The sequence below is a fragment of the Magnolia sinica genome, chromosome 2 (assembly GCF_029962835.1).
Source record: "Magnolia sinica isolate HGM2019 chromosome 2, MsV1, whole genome shotgun sequence".
In the NCBI taxonomy this organism is placed as follows: domain Eukaryota; kingdom Viridiplantae; phylum Streptophyta; class Magnoliopsida; order Magnoliales; family Magnoliaceae; genus Magnolia; species Magnolia sinica.
Window position 1 is genome coordinate 46,514,403 of NC_080574.1, and position 26,971 is coordinate 46,541,373.

General features: G+C 42.2%; 1 pseudogene; it reads right to left on the reverse strand.

Moving 5' to 3' along the window:
- Window positions 1-12,601: 12,601 nt before the first annotated feature.
- On the reverse strand, window positions 12,602-24,601 carry LOC131237077 (endochitinase-like; annotated as a pseudogene).
- Window positions 24,602-26,971: the final 2,370 nt, after the last annotated feature.

The window sequence follows — 26,971 nt, forward strand, 5'->3', positions numbered from 1 at the left end:
AAGAGTTAGAAGGGTCGATTGTAAGGGGCTCATCCTCCACCTTAAAATCAGACATTTCAGGTGAGGGGAGTGGCTCATTATGACCGACCACTTCGTGTATGTCTTGATCATTGACCTGGACTAAACTTGAGATTGATTCCAGGGGATTCTGGGCTGTACATTCATGATCATCATCCCAATACGCATCAGCGTCTAATTCCGTGCAGTACACACTTGGGATGGGGTTGCTCTCCTCACATTCTACACCTAAGTTCGGTTGAGGTTTGAAAAAACTAACCTCTACCTCATCATTGAGATCCTGTGTGTCATGTGAGGAAAGTGTGTCATCATCACTGTATTTGAAAGATACCCACGTATCTTGACCATTCCTTTGAACAGTCATCGAGATCAACTCATCGGGAAATTGAACCGTATGCTCATTAATGGAATCCAACTCCTCATTTGTAATTTCAGAGTTCTTCAAAAGCGAGTTAGGATCACTTTTTTTGCATTGTATTTCTGGAATGAATTGTGGCTGAGATAACCTAGCCTCCTCTATCTTATCAAGGCGGGAATTAAGCGCTTCCAACGATTTTTTCATTTCCGTGAGATAGGCCAGGCTACGCTGAGCTGAATCCTCTTGGATTGTTTCTGGTTGGAGATCAATGGTAGGGAATCCAAGAGGATAATCATTATAACATTTAGTTGGTTCATCTTCCAAATTTTGATGTTTCCCCTAGTAATAGTCATACTGATCATACATGGGAGAATATGATGGTTGATAATAATCCTCGTTTCCATAATTACGATCATATACGGCCCTATTAACAGATGGAACATAACGTTTTAGTCGGTTCTCAATGTCTGTTCTTGATGGAGAAAAATCTTGAGGTATACGTTGAATTCCACAACCCTCAGGCATTCCCCAATATCTCTTATCCATCTTGGCATATGCACGTACCCATGCTTCCATGGTAGAATCCTAACTCTGAGTCTGAAAAAAAAGGAATCCTACAGCAATACATAAAGTAAGAGGAGAAGTTAGAAAGATGTTACCAGACTAGAGATTCTTATATTAAGATCCTGCAAAAGAAAACAACAAAAATTAGTTTCTAAATCTAAAAATTCTAAAGTAATGTTAATTTTTAAACAAAAAGTCTACAAGTAGAAATTTCTAAAAATAAATTAGGAAACAAAGTTAGATTCTAAAAGAGTTAGAATTAGAAAGTTAATTTCTAAGAAGGAAAGTTCTAGAATTAGAAAATTTCTAAAAATAAAAATAAAGGGAAGATGAGTTAGTCTCTAAAAATTAGAAAGAATCTCTAAAAGAAAGGAAATAACTAACCTTGTTTCTAAAAATAAAAGATGGAAGTTTCTAAAAATAAACTATTTTCTAAAAATAGAAAAAGTAGAGGAATTAGAAAGGGATTACCAATTTAAAAGTTTTTTGTCAGGATCCTACAAAAAACTTTAACCTAAAGTTAGTAAAATCCTAATCTTAACCTAATTCTAAAACTAATTAATTCCAGAAAACGTAACCGTCAGTCCTCGGCAACGGCGCCAAAAACTTGTTCACACCCCAAGTGCAGGGTTGTGATGTAGTAATAAACTCGGTAAGACTGAGGTCGAATCCACAGGGACTGAAACCTGTATGTTATCTGAAAATAACCAGATCTAGAACTAGGCTAAGATGAAATCTAAACCAAATAGAATTTAAGGAGTAATTGTGGAGTAATTATCTAATAACTTAAGAAATTCAGAGGAAGAAAAACTAGGGATTCAGAGGATCCACTTGTAGGGATCAGGGAGATCTTATGCCTGCTTCAGAAATCATGGAAATTAACTAGACTTCCTTTGATATAGTTTTCAAGAGATGAAAGGTATATGAATTAGAATGGATTCCATCATCAAACCATGCCCAGGAGACAAAGCAAACAACAGAATTAAACTAATTACCAACCAATCAATAATGCATGAAAGTTAGGAAGGATACCATCATCCAACCATGCCCAGGAGACGATGGTGAACAACAGGGCCTCCTGACGTCATAAACATCAAAAGGGAAAAAAATACTCAAAGCCATTGCAAACCCATTGTAATTGCAGTCACAACAGACCATTAAAGACTAAAAAAAATATTCCTTTAATAATCAACTAAATCAAATTCAGTTTATGAATTAAAGGCACAAAGAAGAATCTCCCATCTCGCTACAGGCTTCACCTCTTAGCCCTAGCTAAGAGGTTTAGCCACACATGAATGGGCTAAAAATAAACAAAAGAAATATAAAGGAAAAGAAGAAAACCGGCTGCCTCTGTCTCGCTCTCACGTTCCAGCCACGTCCCAGCCTCTTCTGATGCCCAAAGCTTCCCTTTTCCAGATGCCTCCACGGCTGCTCATGTTCCAAAGATTGGATGATCCCACGTTCCAGCCGGCAGCCCTTTCAATCCCAGCAACTCTCTCTCCAAAACCTCTCCAGCAGCCCAAAACCCACCTGCTGCTTCCCACGGCTCAGCAGCAGCCAAGGTGCCTCCATGGCTGCCCTTTCTCTCCCCGTTTCTCTTCCTTCCTTCCCTTTTTTCCAAAACTCCTCCCCCTTCCTTCCTTTCCTTTTTTTCTCTTTATAGAGGTGTCGTCCGGGACGGATTTTCGCACTCCCTGCGGAAGTTTCACGAGAGGATCCTTACACGACAAGGCAGGTGCGTAGGCCTTTCCGCAGCCAAGAAAACGGAAGAAAAACTTCCGCTTCCCTCACTTTCTTTCCAAATAAATAACGTCACTTGGGAAATATTTGGACGAGATACACGATGGACGGTTTGGATCATACCTCTAATCAACTATGGTGGACCAGAATCGCACGGAAAACTCGATTTTTCCGGACGCAAAAACAGAGGAGCGTCATTGACGCTGTGACGATGGTGGGGCTCCCTTCACTGTTTTCCTGGGAAATCTAGGCCGTCCATTGTGTTCAGGATGAAAAACTGTTCAGGAAAGGATAGTTTTGGTTAGATTTCAGTGTGGCCCACAAGCTGGTTCAGTCCACCGTTCATCTTCGGTTTGATCTTTTTTTTACACGTGTGTGCATAATGGGACGAAGAGGACATCTAGGTAGGGATTACGCCCCACCTATTGATCGAATGGATGGTCCGGATTAACAGAATACCCGATGGGTGGGGCCCACTAGCCAAAAACGGCCAGCCCACGTCCGTCCGCTGGACGCTCGTGCAAAAGAAGACGGGTCAACCGTTTGCGGACTGATTTGGTCGTATGGTGCGGCGCGCGCGCATGTACCCTATGTACACGCGCTGTACATGCGGGGTCATTTGTGATGTACATGTGGAATCCATTCCGTCCATTCCCTTCCTCATCCTATTTAATGCGTCGAGAACAAAATTGAAGCATATCCAGATATCAGGCGGGCCCCACATAATGATTAAAGGGGCTGATCTGTGTGTTGGGCCACTTCCAGAGGGATCCAATGGATGAAATTTTACGTGTGCGGTTAATTTTTGGTCCTCGAGCCATGAATAAAGTTTCGAACTAAACGGATGGTGGGAACCCTGTGATCTTGCATTCTGGACCAATTTCGGGCCACTTGAGCTTCAGTTTCCCGATTTTCGCGGATCCCCGGCATGTAGTTCCGTCGATCTTGGTCCCCTGGAGTCCGTCCCTTGCCTTGGTGCATTCTGAACGTTAAATCCGTGCTTTTAGCATCCCGATCCAGTCTCAGCTAGCAATTTCACCTTGCAACACAAACCTGATTAAAATGGGTTATTCAATGGTACCATGTTCATAAATCCAGGTAATAACTGGGTCTGATATGTAATATTTGACCCTCAACAGTCAGGTGGGCTGTTTAAATGGTTTGGATGAAACACATAAAATTAAGGTGGGTCCACATCCCACGTCTAGCACCATCCAAACATTAGCCATGTAAATCAGCACCGTTCAACCATATCCAGCACCATTAAAATGTCTGGACAGTGCAGATGGTACTCATGCAGCAAGGTGCATCCAGCACCGTCAAACTGCCTAGATGGTGTGGATACAACACACTCATCAGGTGGGCCATAACACAAGGAAAAGAGAGAGAGAGAGAGAGAGCGGTGGAGATGGGAGGGACCCCGCCACTATGGGCCCCTCATAATATAAGGCGTACATCAAGATGGGTCCCACCATGTGGACCCTAAAATCATAAAAATTCAAATCATAAAATCACCCACCCTTCGATCTTCTTAGTCCGATGGAATCCCTAGCTCCTAGACTTCGACTTTGATGAAGGATGATGAAGTTTGGAGGGTTAAGATGAAAGATGTGGGGGTGGGAAGATGGGCCACACCAAGCTCTTCTCATGGAGAGCTTGGATGTTTGGGTTGCTTGGAGAATGAGAGAGAGAGAGGTTGTAAGAGAGAGAGAGATGGGTGAGTGATGGGGTGTGATGTGTACTTGACATGTAAGCTATGGGTTGCTTTGACTTTGGGGTTACTTTGGTAAGGGAGTGATGGGATATGTACTTGACTTTTGATGTGTACTTGATTGATGGATGTGATGTGATTGATTTGAAAGATTGTCTTGGGTTTGTAAATGTGCGGTGTTTTCCTCAAACTGAATGTGGGCCCACATCTCCTAGCCTATGTATCGTCTCGGCACGCGAGACGCGACGTTGGAACCGCAGCGACAGCGCGGTCACAAGGGTACAAGTTTTAAGTCGAACCGACTCTGATATAAGGGACACGACTCAGGATCACGCGCAAATGCCGATAACAGATCGCGGGTCACTGAAATTCGACCGGGAGGACCACGGAATCCTATGGAATGGTACGGGCTAGGATACGGGTCTTACAATACATGTCTTTCTTAACATAAGAAGATACAGAAAATGAAAAGAATGAATTATAACGAGACTTATATCTTAAAAAATTAATCGTAAGGCGTCAAGATTTAGACTTTGATGTTTTGGAGTTGTAAAAGATGATTGTTAGTAAAACAAAATACCTTACACTATCAGCAATGGCATGGGACATATTTTCAATTTCAAGTTCAATAGTGGCATATAATATGCTTTTAGTACGGGGAGTAGGACCGTGAGCAAGTATCGAAGCTCTCTTTTAATAAAAATAATTGAAGCACTAATTAGCACACAAGATTGGTTGCGTCTGATTTGGGGAGGTGATAGTTTTAATATTGAAAATGAGGGTGAAGAGGAGAATGAGTCTTAAGACAACACAACACATGCAACAACAACAATGTGAATGAGGTTAGGTAAAAAAATTATTGTTAAAAATTAAAACTAATGTAATGTGTTATGTGTATTTGGATGTAATATTGATGAAGCTTATAAGTTCAATTGTCACGCCCCAAACTCGGAAACCAGGCTCACAAAATTTTCGATCGCCGAATCCGGGGTCGACAGCCTCTGTAGTGCCCCATTCTCAGATTCTGGCACTCATATGCCAGATTCCGATCCTGGGATCCTACAAGGAGGATTTTTCAACATACTGTTTTTTGTAAGAAGCATAACCACAAATTTACCCAAATCACAAAGGCAACATCATCATCACATATCCACTAATATAAACATTTGGATACAATGCTGAAAGGGAAATACATATATCGAAATCAAAACTCCAGAGGACCGCTGCACACTCCAAGCTCAACGCTGCTGCAACTTAACGCCACCTGTACACATCTATCATGCATAAGCTTACAAAATCTTAGAGGGTGGTGAAAGTGTGTGCACAAGATAAGTGTCAAATATACCATAAAACCTATAAATCATACATCATCAGAATAAGCGGAAATACTAACAAGGTCATGAATCATACGATATCAGAGTAAGCAGAAATATACTGGAAGTCAATGAGTGCTATCAACCGTACCAAGGCTATGCGATGCAACACATAACAAGACAATAACAGATGCTGAGGATGCAATGCAATATGTAAATCCTAACGAGCCACAAATACCATCAATCTCATCTAGGCCATATAAGTGCAAAAACATAGTAACCTAAAATGCTAAGTACTGCGGATGCAATGTAATATGCAGTGTGAATGAAATGACCATGTTGGAATGTGAAGTCGGGATGATAGTACGTAGTATCGCAAGCTATGGGGTCCACCACAAGGGACTTCTATCCAAACTAATCCCATACCTAAATTTGGATAGTCAGACTCAATGTGGTAAACTCTTGATCTTAGGTTAGTCGAGCGCCCAACCGAAATCCTGGCCATGCGATGGTACACGTAACAAATAGTTACGCACCACCAGCCCGAGTGGATAGTGAATGAATGGATATGCAATTCCTGCTCAATAAGTCCACATATCAGTACGGTTGCTCTCTGAGAAAAATCACCGGGGTCTATTACACTCGTCACCGACTGCCTCCTCCCTAGCTGCACAGCCCAGTGAGACGAATAGACCTTACTATCCGCCTGACTAGTAGTCTGCCAATACCTACCTGGCTCGTCGATAGCATACCCATTTACGAGTTGGTAATACTTAGCCTAGCTTATAGCCCCCTCACTTGGGCGGATAAGGCCACACCTCCTTCCAACCGACTACGGCACAGTGGGAGACGCAGCCTACTGGTATTCGGCACTCGGGCGCTCATGTTCCACTCGGTCTAGACGTTGGGGCTACTCCTGGCCTCGGAGGTTTTAGGATTTTCACCCAAGGACATCCTGAGTGCCCATATTGCTAGAACCAAATATTTTCGGTATCCCATCTGGGCATCCAGGATGTGTCTGTAGAGGTCATGACCCTTATGTCTCTAGGGAGTACAATGATCAAGTCACATATATGCGAGATGCATGAGTCACACTATCCAATCATACAGCAATCCTGCACGTACGGCGTGATAATGTGGGCACTCCATCTCATAAGGAGTCCCGTAAATAGTCTGCCTAATGGCGTATGCAATGATCAGTCACTACTCATATCAAACATACATATGATGCGTATGGCATGAGTCATGAAATTATACTAAGCATGTTATAAAGTAATGAACTATCCTTACAATGCAAATGGGCCTAGACGGCTAACACATAACAAGTATGGGCCTATCAATGGGCGCTAGGGAGAGTTATAATGTGGACATTTAACTAACGTTAATCTTATAATGTGGACATCAAACCAACATTGCTCCCAAGGCATGACCGCCATAAATGTCATTACATAACCCATGGTGGAATCACACAATGCAATAGACCTTGTATACATCCTAACGGGCCTCGACCCATGGGCCTCAAATACATCAAATGAGCCTCATCATATGGTCCTTATATATGTCAAGGTGGGCCTCAACAACGGGCCTCATACACATCACAGTGGGCCTTAATAACGGGCCTCATGCACATCAAGGTGGGCCTTAATAACGAGCCTTGAATACATCACAATGGGTCTCAACCCATGGGCTCCAAATACAGCACAATGGGCCTCAACCCACGGGCCCTAATACATCACAATGGACCTCATCATACGAATGTCATAGATATTCAATACATACATCATGGTGTGTCCCACTGCACGTCCTGATGGGCAGTGTTGATGCACAATGCATATATTAAGGTGAACCACACCCCAAAAAAAATAGATGGACGACATGGTTAAAACACCTTCATCATGGTAAGCCCAACATGTTGGTGGACGGCATGTATTAAACATATACACAATAGGGGGCCCCACCGTCCAAGGGCAAATGGACGGTATATAGATTACATACATCAAGGTGGGCCCCATCCCACACATGCACCCCACACGTCCAGAAATGGATGGACAACAAGGATCAAATACATGTATTGTAGTGGTTGTACACCACCCGTCCAGTTGGACATTGTGGACATAAAGTATATATAGCAAGGTGGGTCCCACCCACACATGTCACACGTGTGGGGTGGGCCCACGAGCTACAGATGGATGGACGGTTTGAGTACAACACATACCTGATCATGATTGGCCCACAGAACTTACTGACGTTAACTACAGCAGCTATGTTGCTGCGTGGTCCACCTAGATGGACTTCATGAATAAAACACATATATCATGTGGTCCCCGCCGTCCCGATGGACGGTGGGATGAAATACATAAATCACGGTGGTTCCCCCACCGTCTAGATGGATGGTGCGGATATAATACATGCCTTATTGATGGGCAGCACCGTCCATCCAAAACCCATAAATCCTGTTAGTATACCACGTACACGTGGTAGGCCCCACGTGAAATTTGGATCTATCCCATACTCCCTGTAATGCCATGAGAAATAAAATAAAATGAAAATGAAAACATCACTGTGATGTTTTGACGGCGTGAATACAACATCTGCCTCATGGTGGAGTCCACATGGACGGTTTGGATCACCAGGCCCCCACCTGCTAACGTTAGTACAACAGCTATTTAGCAGCTATAAACGTACTTCAACCAATCCGATTCCAAATCAGGTGAGTCCCACATGGGGCCTACCGTAACGTTTATTTACCGTCCAATCTGTTGGTAGGTCACACGGACCTGGATGAAACGGAAAAAACAAATTTCATACTGGATCCAAAACTCCAGTGACCCAGAAAAGGGTTTCAATGGTAGACATTAAATCCACACTGTTCCCTATGATGTGGGCCACTTGAGCCTCAGATAGGACTGATTTTTGGGGATGGCCCACAGACCTAAGGGGCCCATAAAATGGACGGAGTGGATATACAACAAATATCATGGTGGGGACCACGGCTGGGACCGTGGGTCCCTATCATCCACCCAGCCGCCAGCGCTGGTGCTGCCTGCGCCTCTAACAGCAGCAGCGTCAGCTGCTGCTTGTTATATATATATATATTTTTTTAAATGTGTATTTTCACGGTTTTTCGTGCATGGGGCCCGCTTCAAGTGAATCCGACCCACCCAATGGATTCCATAGTTCATAACCAATCCATCAAGCCCAATTTGGGCATCTTTCAGCGTGTAGAAAAGTTAAGGTGAATTTAAATGGTGAAAATTACCGTTTGCTAAGGTATGACCCACCAGAAAGGTGGATCAACGCCTAAAAAGAGTTGGTAATTAGGATGGACGGCGTGGATTTAATCAATACATCATAGTATGGCTTGCATGAGCAACCCACCCAAAATCCTCACACCAAGCTAATATTTGTGTTCTCAGTTGACGTCCAGCGTCCAGGTTTGGGCCTACTCAGGTGGGCCATCAAATGGTGGATAGTGTAAGTACAACACATATATAAAGTGGGGCTCCACCTACAAATGGCTTGGATCAAATACATGTTTCATGGTGGGGTCCATCCAAGTGGGCCACACAGCCACCTCATCACACACAAAAAAATAAACAAATAAAAAGAGAGGGAGAGAGAGAGAGAGAGAGAAAGATAGATGGACACGCGTGATGGAGGGACCCTGACACTATGGGCCCTCCGTTTCAAGCATCCAATCATACATCAAGTGGGTCTCATTGCATGAGGACCCACCAAATCAGAGATCAACGGTGGAGATCCCTTCTCCGCCAAGATGTAAGGTCGAGATGACCCCCTTTTTAGACTAGAAAGTAAACATCATGATTGGGTCCATGGAGAATGGCCCCATCATGGAATGATAATAAAATTAAGGTGGGCCATCGGCCACATCTAAGGTCCCAAGTGAGATCCATACCATCAATTGGTAGGCCTCACTTGGCCCATCATCAAAACATGGAAAGATCTAGCCTAATAAGCACCCACCGTTCGATCTTCTCGGTCCGTTGGAATGCTGGTCTCCTTATGTTCTTCTTTGATGGTGGAAGATGAGAAATGGATGGTTAGGATGAAGGTTTTTGGGATGGGAAGGTGGGCCACCAAAATCACTTTTCTCTCCATGGGAAACTTGGATGTGAGCTCATTTTGGTGCTTGGAGAATGTGTTGGAGAAGAGAGAGAGAGAGGGTTGTTGTAAGAAGAGTGATGGTTGATGGATGTGAGGTGATGGTGTACTTGACTAGCATGGGTGTGTAAGAGAGAGAGTGAGAAAGAGTTGACTTTGAGGTTGCTTGACTTGAGGAGAAAGAAAGCATTGATTGATTGATTTGAGTGATTGATTGATTGATGGGACATATTGTAGAGATTCTCTTGGGATTGAAACGCGCAGTATTTTCTTCGAACTGAACGCCGGCCCACATCTCCCTGCCAGGGTATCGGAACGGTATGCAAGACGCGGAGTTGGAATCGTGGCGACGGTGCGGTCGCAATGGTATAAGTCTCGGATTAAGCTGACTCGAATCTATAGGATACGACTTAGGGTTGTGCACAAACATCAATCATAGGTCGCAGGTTACCGGAATTCGAAGGGAAGGATCATGGGAGTCGACGGAACAATACGGACAAGGATACGGGTCTTATAACAATGCTTTTCATATTATTCTTTTGCTTATGTTATAATTCATAATTCATAATTGATTTTATTTATCATATTTCAAAAAAAAAAAATTATATTTCATTATTGTCAAAATATTAATTTCTCTAATACAGAGTGTAGATACATTGTCGACTGAATCATTGACTAACGTTTGAGAATATGGTTCCTTAGTCCACTCTCTAAAGTTTAGAAAATTGAAGATTTTGTATCATTTGTGTAGGGATAAGTCTGTTAACAAAATGAATCGGCTCAGGTTACACTTATCATGTTGGGGTGGAGATGTAAAATCGTGTCCTAAAGCCCCAAAGGAGTTACAACTTCTTTTTTAGGTCCTTATCGATTTGAATAAAAAATCATCCACCCCCATCAAAAATTTTTGAATAAGAGGAGGAAGCTAGATTATTAACACTGGAAGAAGAACAATTCCAACACACTTTGAAACATAGTATGGAAGAGGCTTCTAAACATCAACGATGTCATAAAAAACAACATGAAACTAAAGCAGGATCAAGCTGAATAATAAAAAGAAGAAGAGTAACAAACCATACAATTTTTTTCTCCAATCTTAGTGTATTTTACAGGGTGTTGGGAATTATATATAATTTTGTTCATGATAAAAGTCTGAACAATTTAATTAAAACTATACAGGAGTACGATGAAAAACTCTCTCCAACTTCTGATTCAAGATATATATATATATATATGAAGAATTGAATTGCAGCTTAAGCTCGGCAAACGAATCTCCTCTCTTGTAGTAAATAACAACAAAAAAGAAATGCATATAATGTTGTTGAAAGTTTGCAATTGTAATATTTTTACTTTTCAGTTTGTAAATTATTTTTTATTTTCAGTTTTACTATGTTATTGATTGAATATTATGTACAAATACAACCTTAACTTGAAAGCTTAACCTCGAACTCAAACACAACTCGAAAACTCAAACTCAAACTCGGCTCAAAAGTTTGAGCTTGAACCCAGCTTGATCTAGCCGGAGCTGCTGACTGAGCTGAATCGAGTTAGACAATCGAGCTCAGTCACCGAGCCAAACTCGAGTTGGGGTTGGCTACTGATTGAACCAAGCTGAGCCGGGCCAAACTCAACTCGGCTTGACTCAATGTCCAGCTCTATTTGATCCATCAATGAAAATGGTACCATTATAACAGACGCAGATTGCGTCCTACCCCCACCCGGACGGTAATTTGTCCGGGCAGGGCTCTGTGGGGCCACGGTGATATAAGTTTTTTATCCACGCCGTTCATCATTTTTCTCAGATTATTTTAAAGTATAAGCCAAAAAGTAAGGCAGGTCCAGGGATTAAGGGGACCATAAGGTGGGCTTCTTTGGAGATGGAGAAATTTTGGATCAAGCTGATATTTATGTTTTCACTTCATCCACGTCTACATGACCTTATTAGTAGTTTGGACCATAAAAAAGCATCACGGTCGCCCTTAGAAAGGTTTCAACAGTGGGTGTCATCATCACTGCAACTTCTTTTAGTGTGGTCCACCAGAGCTTTAGACATGCTTCATTTTTAGCATCATACTTTAAAATGATATTAGAAAAGCGATGAGCAGCATGGATAAAACACTTACATCATGGTGGGCCCCACAGAGCCCTGCCCGGACGGATTACCGTCAGGGCGGGGGTAGGACGCAATCCGCGTCCCCATCACAACGATGCCCTAACTCGAGAATTAGGTTGATCCACCTATTGGGTGGGTTAATTTTTGATAAACAAATGTACAACGTAAAATACTATGGGTGAGATTTTTTAAAACCCATCAACATATATTCTAGTATTGAGGCCCACATGCTAATGGAACTAAACTTTCTTTTTAAGGAAATATGTACAAGGTTAATCTAACCCGATGGATGGATGGATGGATGGATTAATATCTTATATATGTGAGTTGTAGTGCACATGTGTGTGCTCTTAACTAAGCTAGCTCTTGGTTCGTCCTAGACGGTTCTCACGGTTTCCATCTCAATTTTTTCAAAATATGGGCGGCATTCAGGTCATTTCACCCTCTTCAAAAGGTTCAGAAGCCCATGCCGTGAATATGAAAGTTGAAAGCATCTTTTCAAAAAATCAATAATTATGAGGAATATTTGGATACAAATTTCAAATAAATATTCAGAAAAATTCAAGATATTACAGAACTGGCCTTATTCGTTGGGGATGCCCTGTTGTGGACACACCCATTGCAAGGATTGGATGGCATACACACACCACAGTGGCCCCACCTAGAAAATGGGAGTTCCTTACGGCACTCCCACCGTTTCCTATGGTATGTCCCGGTTGATGGCATACGCAAAGCAAATGGGCCATAAAGTGGTAAAGTTGCTGAAGGTTCATAGCTAGGATGGTTTTATTCATGCTAAGAGAATCTCATAGGTTACATATAGAGATTTATAGCATTAGATGGACAACTCAAACAGAGATAGTAATTCATTTCATTGATCTCTAGTACTCCATTGCATTGCCGAACGAGCTTTGGTTATAGTAGTCGAGGTTCTCGCCATAGCCCACTCCGAATAAGTCACAGTACCGCTTGTAGAACCCAATTCGGTCTGCCAACCTATCGTCGGGGCCATGCATGGCCGCATTCAAGTCCTCCATTGATGATGTTGGTGATGGCCACGAATCCTGGGACCCGACCAGCAGCTGTGTGGGAAGGTGAAGGTGTCCATCCGCCGGTGAAACTTTGTGGCATGACGGTTTTGCGGGTTGTGGGGTCATCCAGAACTAGAAGGCAGTTTTGAATGAAATGACTGAGTCACTAGTGGCGACTTGATTCGGGTTGCTGAGGAGGGGTCATAGCCAAGGGCTTCTCCAGCCGGTCCATAGTTGTAGTTGCTGGGACATCAGAAATTAGAGTACCTTAGTAAAAGTTTGGATATTTAAAAAAATTTAAATTATTATTTATTTTTATTTATTTATTTATTTATTTATTTTTTAAGTTGCTGGGAAGTCAAACGCGTGCGTCCATGGCCACATAATCTCTCTCCTTGTCATTTTGAACACCAGTACTTCTCTTCAACGTATGGTCATTTTCCTTGCCTCTATGATAGAAAAATAACATAGTTACGAAAAAATCATACAAAGAAAAAATAAATCAACAATAGCTCCCATCAAGTTACGAGAGGCTCCTTTATTGGACGGCTAGGATAGCCAAACCATAGCAAAATTAGGTTTGAAAGCAAATAAATGGCTAAGCCCAAAAGATGCCTAGATCAGATCATCAAATAATGTGCCACATGCGTGGTGCACAATCTTGGTTGGAAGGAAATCAGGGACGCGGATTTGGTACTCCGGTCGTGGATCCCTATATAAGAACGGACAGGCGATATGTGGATTCACGATGATGTATGGGTTTTATCCACACCGTCCATCCGTTTTTACATATCATTTAAGGGTACCAGCCCAAGAATTAGGTAGTTCCAAGTTTCAAGTTGACCACATAATGGGGATTAAACACCTACCATTGATAACTTTTTGGGCGCCACAGAAATTTTGGATCAAGTTAATATTTTTGTTTTCCCTTGATCCAGGTCTATGTAACCTTGTGAACAGGTTGGATGAAAATTAACCATCACGGTGGGCCCTAGTTAAGTTTCTACGGTGGGTGTCACTATCACCACTGGTGTGGCTCATTTGAGCTTTGAATCTTCACCATTTCTAAGATTTTAACCTATAATGATATTTAAAAATAGATGGACGATATGGATGAAACTCATACATTACAATGGCCCCTTAGAGACTCTGGCCATTCTAGCCAGGGACCCGCGGCCGTAGTACGCCATCCGCGTCAAGCATTCACCGCTCCGTCAATGAAAATGGTGGCTTATTAGTGAGTTTTGAAAATAAGCCACCCATGATAAGGGCCACTAGATTTACAGCAACAACTGGTGCGGCACCGAAGCTATTTGTCCTGTAGAAATACGACTCTGCCATGGTCTGATTTTTGGTTAGGGCTGGGCACAAACCGGCTCGGCTCGACTAACTTGACTCGCCGGTCTCGATCGGATCCGACTCGACCTGAACCGAATGGATGAGTCATTCCGAATCGTGTAGGCTTCGCCCAATCCGAACTCAAATCGAGTCGAGTTTGAGTTACCCAGTAATTCGACCCGAAACTTGATCCGTCAGACTCGATCCAATTCGAAACTTGATCCGCCGCATGCCCCGATCCAAAAAACACAACCCCTTTCCATCTGGCACCCATCAGTCATCTCGTCCCATCCAACAGGCGGTAGCAACCCTCTAGCCTTTTGCTCCTCTCTCTCTCTCTCTCTCTCTCTCTCTCTCTCTCTCTCTCTCTCTCCCATCCGACGAGCGGCAGTAAGCGGCCCATCAAGTGTGTCTGTCTAATTATTTTTTTAAGTTGTTTCTTTTTTGTTTTTTTTTTTTTTTTTTAAATGTTAAGAGGATGGACCACACACAAGAAATGGTGGAGATGGAAACGGGTTGTGTACCGAGTAAGTCATTATGCTTAGCGTGCTGAGAAAACTCTGTGAGGTCCATCATGATTTTTGTAATTTATCCCTTCCATCCATCCATTTTATCCCAAAATTGATCCTAAAAACTCGATTTGAATCGGTGCCAACTCGATCCGACTCGGTATTTCTGACCAGGTCAGACTCAGTTCAAATTAGCCCAGCCTAGACCCGGAATCGGATCGAGTCAGGCATGCTAGACTCGGTACCAAGTCGAATCGAGTTCAAGTTGGGCCTTTTTCAAAACCAGATCGAGTCGGGTTGGACCTAACTCGGTCCAACTCGACTCAATGCCCACATCTATTCTTGGGGCATGGCTTTGGTGGATCTTTGACTGTGTGGCCCATCTTGATGCATTTATCTTACATCCACACTGTCCTTCCATTTTGATGCAAAGTGCGCCACTAGCGCCTCTTCAGCCACACTGCCTCACATGCCCACACCCTCGCACCGTGCTCGTGCCCGTGCCCGTGACCGTGACTGAGTCTGAGTCCGAGACCGAGCCCGTGCCCGTGCCTGTGCCCGAGTGCGAGCGCGCGCACGCAAGGTCCATAGTCCTTGGACTAGGTGAGTAAATATTATAATACTCCATTGTTTTCATTTAAACCATTTTTTCTTCTCTTCCCTTTTCCATGTGGGACTATTCCAAAAAACCCACAAAACGGTATTTTTTCAAAACAACTTTTTATATATCATATATTATTTTTTATTATTAAAATATATTTTACAAAAACAAATATTTTTTCAATAATCCCCCACTTGATTTTTTATAACATATATTTTCTCAGTTAAACAATTCTGCCAGAATAATTAGCTTATATGCATAAAGAAAGATATTTTTCGATTTTAATCTTTCCTTAGTGTAAGTATCTCAAAACTCTGTCGAAATGACTGGTAGCCGTAGCGTTGAACCAGTTATTCCTAGATAACAAAGTCGGAGAAACCACACACATATTCGCTATGTGTTTGTAGAGTTCCCACAATCTTGCTCAGTACATTTAATGGTCATGTGCTTATCCTAATTCGTGAACGATCCCGAGAGAAAAACTCCTAACTCTCATGAGAGACGGCACCATCTCTACGTTCATATAGATGAAATCCTTCCAGTGTCTCCGTTATTATAAGACACTTGTCCTTATAGACTGGATTTTATTAAGAGTTCTAAGATTCAACCCTCTTTCGTAACGCTCAGCACTTATCTATTATGAATGAGGTTATATAATTTAGTGCTAAAAACTTTTCACATATTAGTGACTTATTCTTACCCATTAAACCCAAAATTAGAGATTTTCTGAGTTTAGGTTGGATTACCATCACTGGTGGAACTTTGGTTGAAGAGTTTCAACCCCATCCTTAACAGATAAACATACACATATCTAGAGCAATCATCTATAAAGGTTACGAAGTACCATTTACCTCCACGAGTAAGAATGTCATTTAACTCACAGATATCACTGTACACAAGATCCAAAACTTGAGACGATCTTTCAACACTTGAAAAAGGTTTCTTTGTCATTTTGGATCGTATGCACACTTTACATTTTTCGGTTTCATTATCTGTGTATGAGAGTAGACCATTTTTAGCCACGAACTTCAAGGTACTATACCCTATATGGGCTAGTTTATCATGCCACAGTCCAGCGGATTCAACCATATACGCAAAAGTGCTACTTTCATTTAGAAAAAACTTAACCATTCCGTTACAAGCATATCCCTTTCCGACAAAATTTTCATTCTTTGACAGAATCAGTTTACCTGACTCATACACCACCCTTACGCCTGGTTTACCCAGAAGATCCCTAGAAACTAAGTTTCGCCTCATATCTGGGATGTGCAGCACATTAGTCAGAATCATTTTCTTTCCAGAGGTGAATCTCAGTTCGACAGTTCCTTTGTCGACGATCTTCGATCGAACTTTATTACCCATTTGGACTTCTTGACCATCGGTCAATTCCTCATAGGTTTTGAAGGCTGATTTGTCGTAGCACATATTTACTGTAGCGGCATTATCATACCACTAACTTGGAACTTTGCCTTGGATGGTATTCACCTCAGTGATCATAGCCATGATATCGCTTTCTTCTACTGCACTTGCCTCTTTTTTAGACTTGCGATAATGGCATATTCGAGTATAGTGCCTGGTTTTCCCACAGACATGGCATGGGCCTTTGAACTTTTCGTTCTTCTTTTGGGTATTTTTCTTGAATTTTCCTTTATTGGGTTTCAAGGAATCATCCTTCTCGAGATGTTTGTTATTAGTATTCTCTACTGCATGTACCTTAGACGAGGCATTCCCGTTATCATTCTTTCTGTCACGGTTATGAGATTCTTTCTCAATTCTGAGGTGTTTCTGGATTTGTTCCAGTGTGTAATCCTCAGTTTTATGCAGCAACTTCTTTCTATAGTCTTTCCACATCGGTGGCAATTTGGCGATTATAGCCCCGACTTAGAATCATTCAAGAAGATCGATTTTTATCCCTTTGATTTTGTTTACTATTAGCTGCAGTTCTTGGATTTGGGGCAGCAGCGGTTTATTTTCTACCATGCTAAAGTCAAAATACCTGGCGATGAGAAACTTGTTGGTACATTCTTCTTCAACCTTGTATTTGAATTCTAGAGCGGCCCAGATCTCCTTTGCTGATGATGTTTGTTGGTACAGATCATAGAAACGGTCGGAGAGAGCGTTCAGAATGTGTCCTCGACACAAGAATTAATCTTTGGCTCATTTGGTGCGGGCAGCCACCTGTTCAGGTGTGTCTTTGTTGGATGCTTCAGGTAGCACCTGTAGATTTGGATCTAATATGTAATAGATCTTCAGCACTGTCAGGAGAAATTTCAGCTTGTCTTGTTATCTTGTAAAATTGATTCTATCGAACCGATCAAGATGTATCAAGTCCTAATTCATCAACTTGATAGATGAAACACTGTCGGCTTCCATTACAAAATAACGCTTTAAGATTGTTGTAAATTATACAGATTAATATATTTCTGTATAACTTGGAAACCAAAAATTGTAAAATAATCTGAAATCAAGACAGATTGAAGCACGTCGGAAACGCTGTCCTTAAAGCGTTGTTTGCCCCTACTCAAGTGAATTGAGTTATGCTGATAGGTTATAGGCAAACCGCTTCTAGGATACGACTAGCCTGGTGTGGGTCTGCGTTCAGCAAACACGAAGGCCCACCAAATGAAACTCTTATACACTCTATCTGGCAGAATTACAATATAGAAAAAATTTCAAAAAAGAAAGAAAGAGAAGAAATTCCTTTTGATTTAGACCACTACACTGGTCAATTTTTCAACCACTGGTTCAGATGAACTGTTCTAGACCACACCGTTGGTCTGTTCTTCTAGCAAAGGTTCAACCCTTGTTGTCTTGCTGGAACCACTGGAGTATTAGAGAAAAGTAATGAGTTGTGTCTCAATTCGTATGGGTCTGCTGGAGTGGGTTGAGAGATTGTTTGGAAACTTATCTAGACCCTCCTTTTATAGGCTATGATGGCTCGGGGTTATGGTCCAGGGAATTAAATCCCATGACCGTTTTGTAGCTGTTGGAGAAAACTAGCCGTTTTATGGCCGTTTTCTGACTGTTGTGCATGGGCCCTTAAGCTGCTGCATGCTGACTGTTGTGAGACAGCAGCTAGCCATTTTCTAGATGTTGGGCTAGCCACGCAGTAGTTACAGCTGGACCCTACACTAACTGCACTGCTGTTACAGATCTGCTGCAATAGCTCTATTTTCCAGCCCTCTATATATTCTGGAGGACTCTCATTCAGTCCTCTAGTCTCCCCTTCATCTAGCCATCCGCCTTAGTCACTTAGTCGCACTGCGACTAGCACACGTCTCACTCTGGTTCGCTCAAGGTTGTGAAGGAGTGGCCCTCTACGACACGATGCGGACATGCGAAGTGTAAAGTGCGCCACTAGCGCCTCTACAGCCACACTGCCTCACATGCCCATGCCCTCGCACCGAACCCGTGCCTATGACCGTGACCGAGTCCGAGACCGAGCCCGTGCCCGTGCTCGTGCTCGATCGCGAGCGTGAGGGCGTGCGCGGGTATTCCAGTGCTACGCATTGGAACACGCAAGGTCCACAGTCCTTGGACTAGGTGAGTAAATATTATAATACTCCACTGTTTTCATTTAAACCATTTTTTCTTCTCTTCCCTTTCCCATGTGGGACTATTCCAAAAAACCCACAAAACGGTGTTTTTTCAAAACAACTTTTTATATATCATATATTATTTTTTATTATTAAAATATATTTTATAAAAATCAATATTTTTTCAACACTTAGAGTTTGAATGTCGAATTCTGTAATATCAGTCTCAAAAGTCAGAGTTGCGAAGTTTGTGCCCAATCTTTGAGATGGATGGAGAATAAAAAATTAAAAAAAAAATCTAGCAGGACTAAAATGTGCCCATTTGTCACTATCCATCCTAGTGATGCAACAAACGAATGCAGATTTCTTGTTGAATTTACAAGCTGCAAGTTGGCTATAGGTCGGTGCTCTATGAAACCGCCATGATGATGTTTTTGTTTCATTGATCGATGCTATCTATTTGTTTTTCCAGATAATTTAGCTCATAAATAAAAAAAATGAGGTACATCCAAAATGGACCAAACCATAGGAACATAGTGGTGATTAAATACACACCATTTAAAACTTCCCGTGGCCCATTGTAATGTTTATTTGCCATCCAACCTGTTGATTTGGTCACAAAAAGTCTGATGAAGGGAAGATACACACACAAAGTCTGATGAAGGGAAGATACAAAAATTAGATTAATCTAAAGCTTTTTTGGCCCCAAAAAGTTTTTAATGGTGGGTGTTGAATCATCACTCTTTCTTGTCGTGTAGTCCACCTGAGATTTAGATCTGTCTCGCCTTTCGCCCATGCCATAAATTAATCCGGAAAAAAATGAATGGACTGAGTGGATAAAACACATGAATCATGGTAGGGCTCACAAAGGTCGGACCAGCAGCTACTCACTACTGGCAGTGTAAGTAGTCAATTTGCGTCCTCCACAAACATCGACAAACACAAGCATGAATTGGTTCAATGCGCTAAAACAAAAAAAATAAATTCACTATGAAATTTGAATAGATCCTCGACCATAGTAACTCTGACCTGAAACGCATGGCCATTGAACATTTTGGACACAGTAACCATTGTTGGGGATTTATGCTACGGAATCACACAGATTTATATCTAGGATAGCAATCCAATGGCACCAAGAAAACACAAGAGAACACAACGATTTAACGTGGAAAACCCTTTCGAAAAAAATCACGGCACAAAGTGATAGTATTTCACTATGAAAGCATAAATTATAAAGAGAAAGGACTTACCTGATTTGAACAACCTCGAATCTCACCCTTGCTACACTCTTTACACCCCTAGAACCCCTTCTATAAACCCTTGGAAATCCTTTAGGAAGCCTTAGTCATGCCCTAGAAAGGCCCTAAGGACCTCTATTTATAGTTGAGGAAACATCCCTTATGCACCGACTTAGAATAGTCTGAAAACTGCCTCAAATTTACGCAGTCCGTGCACCGGCTGTGTAACCCTCGACTAGTCAAAGGGCACCCTCGATCAGTCGACCAACCCCTTGACTGGTCGAGCGGCTCGGAACTCCAAAAAATAATGTTGTTGGACTTCGAGTCGAGCGAACCTCGACTGGTCGAGCAGCCCCCTCGACCGGTCAAGTAGCATGGTAAGATACAATATTTAAGACATTTGTTTACAACAATCTCCACCGTGTCTTTAATCTTCAACCGTGTAGCTTCTTGACCTCGTCTCTTATTTCTACATCACATTATAGCTTTAGTCAACGCTTTTCATGCACACTCCGTCATTCTTTTCCACCATCGCCAAACCTAGAGAAGTTACATAGAACTTCTCTGCAGGAACGACTTTGGTGATCATGTCTTCCAGATTCCCGCTGGTGTGAATCTTTTCTAGAAATACGCCTCTTTCCACAAGCAGCTATTGGATAACATGGACATCTAACTAATTTCTCCATCCACTAGTACAAACAAGCAACCTGAAGTCGACTTTCTGAAATCCACACTGCCTGCATAGTCTGAATCCATATACCCTTCCAACTTTTTTCCTGTCTTCCTACCATCTCACCGCTACCCAATATTGCTTACCGGGGTACTTGCTGACAACACTGATAGCCTATGAAATAACTGGTCTAATCTAGACCATGACATGCACTGCCCACCGCATTCGAATAAAGCTCATGAGATATCCTACCTTTCCTCATCTGTTTTGAGACATGTCATATGAAAAACTTGAGGAGAGACGCGTAGGGAACGCTCTCCGGCTTTATATGGTCCATTACCTCCTTGATCAATACCTACCTAAGGTATTCTTCTTGAGATAACCAAAGCCTACTCCTCTTCCAGTCTTAATGCCGAGAACGATCTTTGCAGCCCCCCGATCCTTCATCCTGAATGTCTCACTTAACCAAGTCTTCAGTACATTGATTTCAAAATTGGTGATCTATATGTTATCAACATATAATACTTAACCCACCATGAAGGAATCAAGCCATTGCCTAGGCGACGGGTCGTACTATGACCTCCTGCAAAGTCTTTTCTCAGCCCCTTTAACTTCGAACCACTCTGGTTGCTTCATGTAGATCTTCTCTTCCAATTTTCCTTACAAAAGTGCAGACTCCATATCCATCCTTCTAGCTCAAGATCACATTGGCCAACCAGTGCCAATCACGGATCTAATAGACACCTGCTATACCGTTAGCGCGAATATTTCTGAGAAGCTGATTCCTTCTCTCTGAGCATAACCATTTGCCACAAATCTGGCTCTGTATTTATGTTGTATCCTCCTGAAGATCCACCTTCATCTAACCACTTTCTAGCCCATTGGAAGCTCCACCAGCTCCCATGTGTCGATCTAGTACGATGAATCTATCACATTGCCCATAGTCACCTTTTACTTCTCAGTACCAGGCTCACCTAGAGCCATTTGAATAGAAGATAAATTCCCTGTGATATTGGAGTCGTCCATGTACCTTACCGATATCCTGCAATTATGCCGTATGATTCTTTACACAGGTGGTTGCTCCACCTGCTCTATATTTCTATTCGTGCATCATAGCCTTCATGCCCTGCTTGCTCATGTCGTCATGCCCAACATGCCACACACGTGCAGAGGTAGAATCTACTACATCCACTGTAGTTCCACCTTTTAAAGTGCTCCTGATCAACCTGTACATGTTATCGAGTCGTTGCGCTTTCATGATTACCTGTGCCCCCTTAAATACCTTAAGAGCACCATCAATACCCATAAACTTCCAGCCAATTGCCTCAAGTATACCAAGAGAAATCTGATTCTTCTTCAAATCAGGAACATGCCTGACATCAGTCAAGGTACGCTCCACCCCATCAAACATCTTGATGCACACCATACCAACAGCCACAACATTACAGGCTATGTCATTGCCCATAAACACATGTCCACCATCGTACTCCCTATAACTAGTGAACCAACTCCTATGAGGAGTCATGTGAAAAGATGCCCCTGTGTCTAACATCCACTAGCCCTTACGATCATTGTATGGCCGTCCGATCGTAGACAGACAAAACATCACCATCACATCCACTCGATCCATCTGACGTGGCAGTATTAGACTCCTTATACGAAGCCTCAGAGTCTTCTCTCTTAGATTTAAGATTTGTACAATCCTTCTTCACATGTCCTTCCATCCCACAGTTCCAGCACTTTACCTTTTCTTTGTCCTTGCCATTGGATTTGGATCTAGAACCTGAAGAACTTGTACCTTGTTCAGAATTTTTACCCCTTGTAAGCAATGCATCATAAGATATCCCCATGTTGACGTTAAACTTTCTCATAAATTTTCCTTCAAGGGCTGAGATAACGGTGTTGACACTCAAGGTTTTATTCATTCTACACATTGTGTCCTTGAATGACTCATAAGACGCCGGAAGAGAATTCAGCAACATACATGCCTGTTCTTCATCTTTTATCACTTCCTCCATATCCAGTAATTTGCAAACCAATTTATTAAAGTTGCTGATGTGAGCCTTCAGATCCCCACCCTCTGCCATCTTGAAGTTATACCACTGTCGCTTCAAGTGTAGGCGATTTTCGGAGGATTTTTTCGCATAGATATCCTCTAACTTCGCCCATAACTTAGCCGCAGTTTTTTTCCTCATGATATTGTAAAGAACCTCATCCGTGAGACATAAACAGATTGATGATAAATCCTTCTTATCAAGAGTATTTCATTCATCATCAATCATAGTAGACTTTCGCTCCTCAAGAGCACTATTTTCGCCTTGCTTGATTAAGGAACTGATCATCTTGATCTTCTATAACTCAAAATTATTTTTCTCTGAGTACTTCTCAATATCATACCTAGTGCTTACCATTATTACTAATCCCTCAGATTTAGATCTGTGCCTCAACGATTGCTCTGATACCACTTGTTGGGGACTTGTGCTGCGGAATCACATAGATCTAGATCTAGGATAGCAATCCAATGGCACTAAGAAAACACAAGAAAGCATAGTGAGTTAACATTGAAAACCCTTTCGGGAAAAAACCACAGCATAAAGCGATAGAATTCCACTATGAAAGCATAAATTACAAAGAGAAAGGACTTACTTGATTCGAGCAACCTCAAATCTCGCCCTTGCTACACCCTTTACACCCCTAGAACCCCTTCTAAAAACTCGTGGAAACCCTTTGGGGAGCCTTAGCCATGCCATAGAAAGGCCTTAAGGACCCCTATTTGTAGTTTAGGAAACACCCCTTACGCATTGACTTGGAATAGTCCAAAAACTGCCTTAATTTTATGTAGTCCGCGCACTAGCTGCGTAACCCTCAACTAGTTAAGCTAGGTCCTCGACTGGTCGAAGTGCACCCTCGACCGGTCGAGCCAGCCCCTTGATTGTTCAAGCGGCTCGGAACTCCAAAAAATAATGTTGCTGGACTTCGAGTCGAACGGACCTCGACTGGTCGAGCAGCCCCCTCGACCGATCGAGCAGCACGATAAGATACAAGACTTAAGACATCTGTTTACAACAACCATCAGGTTGACCAAGTTCCTTAACAAAGCAATATCCCCAAGCATATGGTCCATTAGTTGCAGAATGCCAATTCGTTCCCCCTATACGTAACAATCAGTCAATCAAGTCATAATTTTTGAATTCATTTGAAGAACAAACTACTCCTTCCAACCAGCTTTTAATATCATATAAAGATATCACAAGGTCCTACACAAAACAATTATAAGATGACCCTGCATAAGTATTTAAATCTACTAGTTGTTTCATGAGAGGTTTGTGCTAAGAAAGCTGTAATCTCCCTTTTGCATGTCTCCATATCGCTAACCATCGCAAAGTTAGGGAAGGCACTTGCGGCAGATATGAAAGCGTCATTAGTATAGAAGCCATTGGCCGGACATCGCACATCGTTTCGATGCTTAAGTATCTCTTCAAAGAGAGACCGAGGGATGAGGGAGGGGAGGAGGAGTTGGAATAGTTGGAGGTGGTGGAGGTACAGGGGTTGGTGGTGTTGGACATTGGCTCTGACGACCTTTACGGTAGTAGACGCTAGTGGTGCCACACTAACCATACTCACTGCAACAAAGGCCTCTAGGGCATAAGGCTCCATCAGCTTGCTTCCCACATTGCTTGGCAAAGGCTCCCAGAAAGGAAGCCAAGGTGAGGAAAATCAAGGCACAAGTCCTCATTTTTTTAGTATTGGAAAGATTGCTTGAGTTGAATGAGATGAGAATTGTGTATTTATAGGCATTTAAATATAGGCGGGAGAGAAAAATGTTGGGGGCCTTGCACAAAACCTTAGGATCTACCCTCCCAAATAAACCAGAATTATTGGATAATATAGCAATGAAATAAATCAAAGCATAAACCACACCACACAAGAGATTTTTACGTGGAAAACATTCAAAGAGGTAAAAACCACGGGACCTCATCCGGATCAACAATCCACTATGAAGTAAAACGTTACAACCTTCTTCACTTACGCGGGAGTGGATAAATAATAAGAGAATAAAATAAAAACGGAGAGATCTCACAGATTACGAGGACGTGAAAGCGCTGAGATATAGTAAATCACCTCTACGAGCATAACCTCCCTTCTACAAGCTTCCTCTCTCTCTCTCACACACCTTTGATAACCCTTGCAAAGCTTTAGCAAACCTTTGCAAAGCTTTAGAAAACCCTCTTGCATTGCCTAGAAAGGTCCTAGGCACCCCTATTTATAGTTTAGGAAACTCCCTGTTGCATCCCTTGCGAAAGCCTTTCAGATTTTCGCAGTCCGCGCAAGATCCAGACTCAAATCCGAGTAACCTTGACTGGTAGAGCCGAGTCCTCAACCGGTCAAGCACCTCCCTCGATTGGTTGAGTACCCAGGAGAAAATTTATCAGATGGTCGCTGGACTTTAAGTCGAGCCCCACCCACGATAGGTCGAGCAGCCCACTCAACCGGTCAAGCAGCGTGGTGAAATACTCTGAATTTTCAGCCTACTGCACTGTCTCTCCCCTGAACTGAGGAGGAAAGCCCTATCATTTCTCTCCCTTTCCAACTCAGGAAGAATTCACCTTTTTCAAGCCAGCCTGGTTTCTACAAACCTCAAACTTGCCCTTAAGGAAAGTCTTAGTCATCATGTTTGACCCATTATCATCCGTGTGGACCTTCTCAAGCTGTAACACCTTCTGTTCTAAAGTATCCCTAATCCAGTGATATCGAATCTCTATGTACTTTGACTTGGAGTGCTGACTTGGATTCTTACTTAAGTGTATAACACTTTAACTATCGTAATAGACCACGTGCTGCTCCTACTTCAGGCTAAGTTCCTGTAGGAACCTCTTCATCCAAAGCATCTCTTTACATGCCTCTATAACTACAATGTACTCGGCCTCTGTCGTTGATAAGGTTAAGAACTTCTGTAGCTTGCTCTGTCATGAAACCGCTCCCCCTACAAACGTGAATATGAACCCCGATGTAGACTTTCTAGAGTCTATGTCACCCACCATATCTGCATCTGTGTAGCCCTGTAACACAGGTTTTCCGTCACCATAGCATAGGCTTAACCTGGATGAGCCTCTTAGATACCGCAGTATTCACTTCACCATTGCCTAATGCTCTTTGCCAGGATTGGCAAGATATCGGTTGACAACACTAACCGCATATGCCATGTTTGGGCACGTACACACCATAGTATACATTAAATTTTCTACAGTTGACTCGTAGGGTACCTTCTGCATCTCTTCCACCTCTGCCTTCATCTTGGGACACTACCTGTCGCTCAATCTGAAGTGACCATCCAATGGAGTACTGATGTTTTATTTAAACCAACACGATTTAAATGATATTTAAACTCGCAAGTATACGAATCAGATGCAGATACGGTACGTATTACGAGATCGTTCCCACGAGGACTGGTTGTCACAATTCAAATCTATGACTCTCCTTAACTAATCCAACAGATAATGGAATGAACTACTAAGCACAATTTTAGGGAAAAAAAAATAATTAAGAACAGGGAAGAAAATTCAATCAAAAAGAGAGCACTAGGACTTTCGAATCCACCCCTAATTATCCTAACCCTTGTTTTGTCTATTGATTCACCTTGATCTAGATTGATACCACTTAAATAGAGAAAGCACAATCTGTGTCCTTAATCGGGCATACAGACTGTCTAATTCCTTTAAGCAATGCCATGAATGACATATCCCATATCCTTGGTCGGGCATAAGGGATGTACAATTCATTAAAGTATCCTGTTTCTTCCTCTATAGGAAACCTGTTCTTGATCAGACACAAGCACCTATAATAAGCATCCAAACAGCATCCATATATATACTTTGGTCAAGTTCATAGATGGAGAAGTATAGAATTTAAACCCATAAAGCCCACTTAAAGAAAGAAACAAATTAATTGAAATTCAAAGTAAATCAACCAATACAAGAGCTAATCAAATTAGGGGCTTCATCTCAGCCCTAGCTGAGAGATTAGTGACCCATAAAATCCATAAAAAATATTAAATAAAATTCATAAAAAAACGTCAAACCAAACAATCTCTCTCTCTCTTCTTTCTTCT